Source organism: Marmota marmota, unplaced genomic scaffold (assembly GCF_001458135.2).
Source record: "Marmota marmota marmota unplaced genomic scaffold, marMar, whole genome shotgun sequence".
In the NCBI taxonomy this organism is placed as follows: Eukaryota; Metazoa; Chordata; class Mammalia; order Rodentia; family Sciuridae; genus Marmota; species Marmota marmota.
The window spans coordinates 4,957,533-4,965,237 of record NW_026000051.1 but is presented as its reverse complement, the minus strand read 5'-3'; positions in this window follow the sequence as shown (position 1 = coordinate 4,965,237).

The following is a 7,705-nucleotide window of genomic DNA, read 5'->3' as shown; positions in this document are numbered from 1 at the left end:
GGCAGGTCCCGGGCGCTCCCGGGCCTGACCCACGCCCTGCCTGGCGGGGCCACCCTCGACCCGGGAGGCTCCCAGACCCCGCACCCGCTTCCTCCCCGGGGCGGGGCCGGCGGCCACGGGCCAAGCGCCGTAAAATTTAAAGAGGTGAGAGAGACACTTCGCAGAAACCTCAGCAGCGCGGGGAAATGAAATAAGGCCTCCCCCCGGGGCGCTCTCCCGCCCGCGCCGCCCGCCCCGGGGCGCCCGGAGGGTCCAGGTGCCGGCCCCGCGCTCCACACCCTCCCTGGACGGGGGAAACACCCGCTGCCCTCGCGCTGTCCCCAGCCCGGGAGAGCGAGGTCCACGCCGGGACGTGGACCCCGGCCAACCGCCAGCCAGAGCCCCCGCGGGGCAGAAGCTGGGCCTCTCCCCCTCCAGGGCAGGGAGCGTCCCCTCCCCCACGTGGAAAACGGGCCCAGAAATCGCCCCCAACTTGTCCCCATGCCTTTCTCGAGTGTCCGCTGGTAGGTCTGGTTCCTGCCGCCCCGCCCTCCTCGCGCCGTCTGCGAGCCCCCTCCCCGCCCCGTCTGTCCCCCCGTGATGGATGGAGCCTTCAGGGAACCGGCGCGGGCGGGCTCGGCTCGGGCGGAAATGAAGAGGATAAGATCTGCGAGCCGAGCCGCCGTGACACCGTGATATCCGCCCGCTCGCCGCGCTCCGGGTGATGGATGGGGCGGAGCTCCCCCTCGGGCACCGACGGACAGACGGAGGGGGCTCCGCCCCCACCCCGGACCCGCCCCCTCGCGCGTGTACACACACACACACACACACTCACACACACACACACACTCACACACGTCCTGCGGCGCCCCTCCCAGAAACTCCGCACTGCGGCCACACACGAGGCATTCTGACTCTCTCTCTCTCTCTCTCTCTCTCTCTCTCTCTCTCACACACACACACACAGTGTCCCCTGGCTGTGCCCCTCACGCACTTAGGAAACTGAAACTGTCCCTCTTCCCTAACATAGCGGCTTCACACCTCCTAGCACCCTAGCACTTACAGACCGAGGCTCTGTTCTTAGGCAAATCACCCTTACCCATTTGCCCATAACACTGCCTCCTCCCTGCCATGGACACACATCCAGGCAGGCTGGTCACTTCCCCCCCCCAAAAAAAAAGTGCTCTTGAACCTTCTGGATCATGCAAGAGGAGACTGTGACCCCTGTGAAGCTCAGTCCCGGGCAGGGGTCTTGGAACAGGGGTTGGACAATAGCTGCCAGATGTGTTCATCATCTTATTGATCCATTAAACAGGTCTGGCTTGGCATGGACTGGGGCAGCTGTGAGGCCAGTAAGGTCTAAACAGTCCTTGCCATCAGTGTTACCATGGTTACCATCTTAGCACTATCACTCAGCAACATCACTGTTACTATGGTTACAGGCACCACATCCCTCTTTACTGCACTGCTACCATTTGATTCCCATCACCATTACCATTCATTCATTCACTCTGGGTGTGCACTCATACCCTCAATTTATTCATCAGCTAGGGATACAGAGATGAGTGAGTTGGGAACCTGTGGGAACACATAGCTGATGGGGGGAACCAGAGAGGTAAGTAACCAACAGTACTATACATTTTGCAGAGCTGCATGGATTTGGTAGAAAGCAGGGCAGGGAGGGCAACAGTAAGAAAAAAGGCAGGAAGCCATCACCAGCATCTTCATCACCATGCAGAGCTCTGGGTGCTTGGAGAAATGTACAATCTCCCTGTGTCACAGGCAGGCAGGAAGGGGGACCAGTTGGGGCTATACCCTAAGGGGGTATTTAATGACCCAAGCAAGGTTTGCCCATGGCATATGATTAAGAGCAGTGCTCTGGGAATCTGACAGACCTGGGTTTGAATCCTGACTCTGACACCCCTGCCCCCAGTTTAGGACTTTGAGCACACCATTTCTTCACAGTTGTCCTTAGAAATGAAATTGACCAAATTATATTGTTCTATTATGTTCACGTACAAATGTGTAACAACAAATGCCACTATTGTGTATAATTACAATGCACCAATAAAAAAGACTTTAAGAAAAAGTGCTCTGGAAGTCATTGTTTTTCTTTTTGTTATTTTGCTCCCACGGGAAAGAACTTTGGAGACTCACCAACCTTAATTCTTTTGGCCTCTAGGGGAGCTCACATTCCTCTCTTTCCTAACCTACCTCCTAACCCACCCCCAGGAGGAACCAAGATTGATTAGAATAATTTTGATCCTCCCTAGGCTGAATCCTTGGGTGTGGAACCCGCTGACACTGAGGGCCAACGGTACTCTTGTGTGTGCATATTTATATGAATGAATCATTCTCAACTTGTTTTCATTCAATGTTATTTTCTCAGATTTGTCCATGTTGATACATGTAGCTCTGTTTCACTGATTTTACAATGAATAGCCCTCTGTATGAAAATACCACAATCTCTTCACGTACTCCACTACTTAAGACATACAGACTGTTCTGATTTTGTTTCAATTACAAACAATCCTGCAATGAACATCCTTGTACATGTCTCTTTGTAATAGTAAAATATTTCTGGTGAATATATTAAAAAGGGAAATTGCTTTGTCCAGGAATGTGTACATTGCCAAATTTTAGTACTTCTAAACTGCTCTCCAAAGAGCTAAACTAGCAGCAGTGTTCCAGAATCTTCCTTCTCACATCCTTGCTACGACTTGATACTGCTGGACTTTAAAATTTCTGCACCTTCAAAGGATGTGACAGGGTATGGTTTGTTAATCTTTTTTTTCTTTTTTCAATTATTAGTGAAATAGAGCATCTTTTTATGGGAAATTTCCCATTTCCTGTTTTGTATGTTAACTATTTGTATCCTTTGTCCATGTTTCTACCTGTTTGCCTTTATCTTAGTGGATTGAAAAAGTTCCTTGTGTAATCTGAATATTAACCTTTTATAGTTTTTTAGTTTGGAAATATTTTTTCCCACTTTGTGAACAGTAATTTCACAGTTTGAAATTTGAAACAGTGTTATTTTCAAATTTTGTTTTACTTTCAATTGACAAATAATAATTGTATATGTTATGAATTTATGAGGTACAGCATGATATTTTGTTGTAGGTTTACATTGTGGACTGATTAAATCAAGCTAATTAATACATCTATCACCTTGCATACCTGTTTTTTGTAGTGAGAGAACTTACACAATTTCTTTTTCAGTAATTTGGATAAAAACTTTTAAAATCAAGCACAGGGATAGACAAAACAACAGAGCAGAGAGGAAAGTCAGATTTATCTGTCTTCACGGTTGGGTTGGTGCTTTCCTTCCTCTTTCTTTCTGTCTGTCTTCTCCCCTTTTTTTCCTTCTTTTACTTTTTATTTTCTTTTTTCTTCTTTCCTTTCTCTCTCCCCCTCCCTCCCTCCCTCTCCCTCTCCACTNCTCCCATCCTGGGAAGGAGCCAGCAGGCGCTTCTTGCACTCTGGTTTCCATGACAACCAGGCACCCTGGGCCAGGAGATGCAAAAGCCACAAGCAGTGAGTGGAACATTCCTGAATTCTGATCCTCATTACAGGTGGGTCTTCTGCAGCCTTAGGGACAGTGCAAGGGGGGCTCAGAGGAAAGAGAATGTCTGTGCAAGAATAACATTCAAGCTGGCCACAATGCCACCATTGCCCCTTTCTCCTCATCCACACCACAGTTATGATGGCTGCAGAGTCCCAGGTCCAGGCAAGTCCAGTACTAGGCTGGGTGGGCCTGATGCTGGGTCCTACACAAAACTAGGTTTCTCTGTTTCATTCAACAACAGTTCCTTCACATCTCCTCCAGCCAGGTCCCAAGGACCCTGTGCATAATGAGTAGATAAGGCCCCCACCCTCTCCCATGCTTAAGAAATCTTTCCCTAGACTAGGTGTGGAGGCTCACACCCGTAATCCCAGCGGTTTGGGAGGCTGAGCCAGGAGGATAAAAAGTTCAAAGTCAGCCTAAGCAATGTGGCAAGCCCTAAGCAACAGCGAGACCCTATTTCAAAATAAAAAATAAAAAGGGGCTGGGATGTGACTCTGTGGTTAAGTGCCTCTGAGTTCAATCCCTGGTCCAAGAAAGAGAGAGGGAGAATAAAGGAAGGAAGGAAGGACGGAAGGAAGGAAGGACTCTTTCCCTATCCAAGAACATGAGATAGTCCTTTAATACCCTCTTCTAATTATTTTAAAGTTTTGTTTTGTTTTTGTTTTTTACATTTGGGCTTTGAATCACCTAGAATTTATTTTTGCCTATGGCCTTCCATATATTATTTATTATTTTATATTGGTTTTCATATTGGTAGCCAATGGTCCCAGCTCCATATAATTAGTATATGGCTCCCCGTTTCCCCACTGATTATGAAGTCAACGTGTCATATACAGACTTTCCATAATGGGTATCTCGGTTTCTGGGCTCTGCTTTGTGTTCTGTAGATCTGAGATCTGTTTGTTTAGCCCTGTTCTGATGATCATATCTGTAAAAGAGATCTTGACCGATGGCAGACGTGACAGAGACTAGCTTGCTCTTCACCACAGTTGTTTCCTCCTGTTTCTGGGACACAGCTAGGCTCTGACTCCCCTGTGAGTTGGTGTGGCCACATAAGTGAGTTCTGGCCAAGGATGGGAATGAAGACAAGTGTTTCTTCTAGGCACTGCTTATAAAACCTCCCATCAAGACCCTTCATTCTCTACAACAGACACTAGTATAGCAATATGTAAAACAGTGGATGTGTAACCGATATGATGCTGCAATCTGTATCCGGGGTAAAAATGGGAGTTCATAACCCACTTGAATCAAAGTGTGAAACATGATTTGTCAAGAACTATGTAATGTTTTGAACAACCAACAATAAAAATTAAAGGAAAAAAAAGAAATTTCATAGTATTATGTTTTATATTTTTGTCTTTGATCTATCTTGAGTTAGTAATTATGTGGTAAGATTTGGGGAACAAAGTCCTATTTTTTGGTATGGCTCTCTCTTCTCCATACCCATTTACTACATATATTCAGAACCATTTGTCAAAAAGGCTCTTCTTTCCATTGAATTGCTGTTGCACCCTTCTAGAAAATCATTTTTTCCTACATGTGTGGCTCAATATAGGACCTCTTCTGTTTCATTGACCTATTATGTTTGACATGATTATAAATAAATTCTGCCCTTGACTGCTTTTCAGGGGTTCATGTAGATTGCCTTTCCATATCATGGTCTCACCAATTTACCACACATACTTAGGCCTATCTGAAATGTATATAAATCAATGAAGCTTGGGTTCATTTAAATAATGTTTCAAAATTATTTTGTTTGCTAAATCCACTGAGATACTATGTATAATTTTTAAGACTTTTCTAGTACTACCTTGTGTTTTACATTTCATTCCTGTAGAGGGATTTGTTGTATTTGGCTTATACATGTGATTATGAATAATATGGAACTTCAGTACAAAGACAAATTAATAAGGAATCATATTGTCAACCTGTCTAAAATATTTTTCATGGTCTCACTCACTATTTGTGTTGAAATTTTAAGATATTTATTAAAAAATGACATATAAAAACCTTGATAACTTCAGTGAAATTTCAAGAAACAATATAAACAACTGTAACTATAAATGAAAAGATGATAATAGCAATCAGCACTGTGATATCTTTTGTCAACGTTTTTTACACTTACAAGAATCAAAATTCCTGTATTGATTTGACTTTTTAACCTTTAGTTTTGCTGTGGTGAGACAAGTTCTTTTGATAAGCAAAAAAAAAAAAAAAAAAGACCCTTCATTCTCTTTCCCCTTTCATCATCTTGCTACAAACCAGCATGGTGACCTGGAAAGGTGGGAACCCAAACTGTAAGAAACTTGGGTCTCTGAATTGTTCCTTAAAAGGACAGCTGACCACTATCAGAGAAATCCATTTTTTTTAGATTTTACACCAGCCAGAAATAAACTTTTATCCTATTTGACCCTTAAACATTTGGGGTTGGTTTGTTTCAGTAACTAGTGTTATCTTAATACCCTCGTGATATTATTTATCAGATGTTATTGATATTATTTGATCAGATTTTATTAAACCAACAAAACTTTCTAATTTATCTTACACATAGCTCTTATGTCTCTTCTGTTACATTGGTTTTACTGCCATAGTGAATTAAATATTTTCCTTTTTGAATTCTATGTTCTAATTAGTTGCTGCTATTGTATAGGGATCCCACTGGTTTTATAATATTTATCTTGTATCTGGTAACCTCGCTAAATTCCCCTCTTAGTCCTACCAATGCATATTTTTGGCGGGTTTTCAATGTAGAAAATCATGTCAAAGACGCCTTCACTTGTTACTCCATCTGCCTGGAACTCGTTTACCCAAGAAACAGAAATAAGATAATGTCCATGTTGTTTCTTTCCTATCCCTTTCCACTTATTTCTTTTCAGTACAAAATCAAAGGGAGTGCTTCTAATATTTTACCATCATAACCCTTAAAGTAGGTTTTGGTGGGTTCACTGTATCAGGTAAAAAAGTTTCCTTAAATGTAAGTTTTTTCCATGAATATAATTTTTCCATGGGCATAGAGTTTTCTGAGAGTTTAAATATTTTATTATTATTTCAAGTAGTTTTTCTCCATCTTTTGAGATTAAGAACTATTTTTTTTGTTTTCATCTGTTAAATATATGGTGAATTGTTCCAATAGATTTACTAATATTAAAGCAGCATTATGTTCCTGGGATAAACTTAGTTTAATCTCAGTGTATTTTTAGCATAGATTTTAAGATTCCTTTTGCCAAAATTTTAAAAGGAATTTTTTCATCTATGTTCGTAAGTGAGACTGGCTATCATTTTTTGCATTTCACACTGTTTTTTTCCAAATCTGGTTGCAGTGTTATCTTGGCCACAGAAAAGATGGTAGAGGTGGGGATTCATTCCAGTTCTACTCATGAAACAGTCTCAATAAGACAGGAGTTATCTATTTCCTGGAATTTTAGTATCACACATATAAAAAAAAAATCCAAGTTCTGATGTTTAATTGTGGCTAAATTCTTAAGTGGTTATAGGTCTATTTAAATTTTCTAATTTTTTTTCTGAAGCTAATATTGATCATTCTTTAGATTTCTAGAAGAGGTGTCTACTTCATGAGAATTTATAAATGTAGGGGTACAGTAGAAAAGTATCCCCAAATGACCCTTTTAATCTCTATTATCTCTGAATTTTTTGTCCTCCTTTAAAATTTTCTTCTTTCCTTCATTGGTCTTGCTAGAGTTTGTCTCTTTTATTAGTCTTTTCAAATAATTGAATTTTGATGTTGTTGATAATTTCTGTTGTTTTTCTAATTGATTTTTCTGTCCTCTTGATTGAAAATTCGGTTCAATTATTTTTATCATTTGTGGTTTTTTGTTTTGTTTTTGGTACCGGGGATTGAACCCAGAGGCACTCAACCACTGAGTAACATCCCCAGCTCTTTTTTAAAAATATTTTATTTAGAGACAGGGTCTCACTAAGTTGCTTAGGGCCTCGCTAAATTGCTGAGGCTGGCTTTGAACTTGTGATCCTCCTACCTCAGCCTCCCAAACCGTTGGGATTATAGGCATGCGTCACAGCACCTGGCTCATTTAGTTTTTTTTTTTTTTTTAATAAAGGTATTTTAAGGCAATAATATTATAAAGTACACTTTGGTGGAAACACACAAATTTTGGTATGTAGAACTTAATTGTTCTTTGTGGT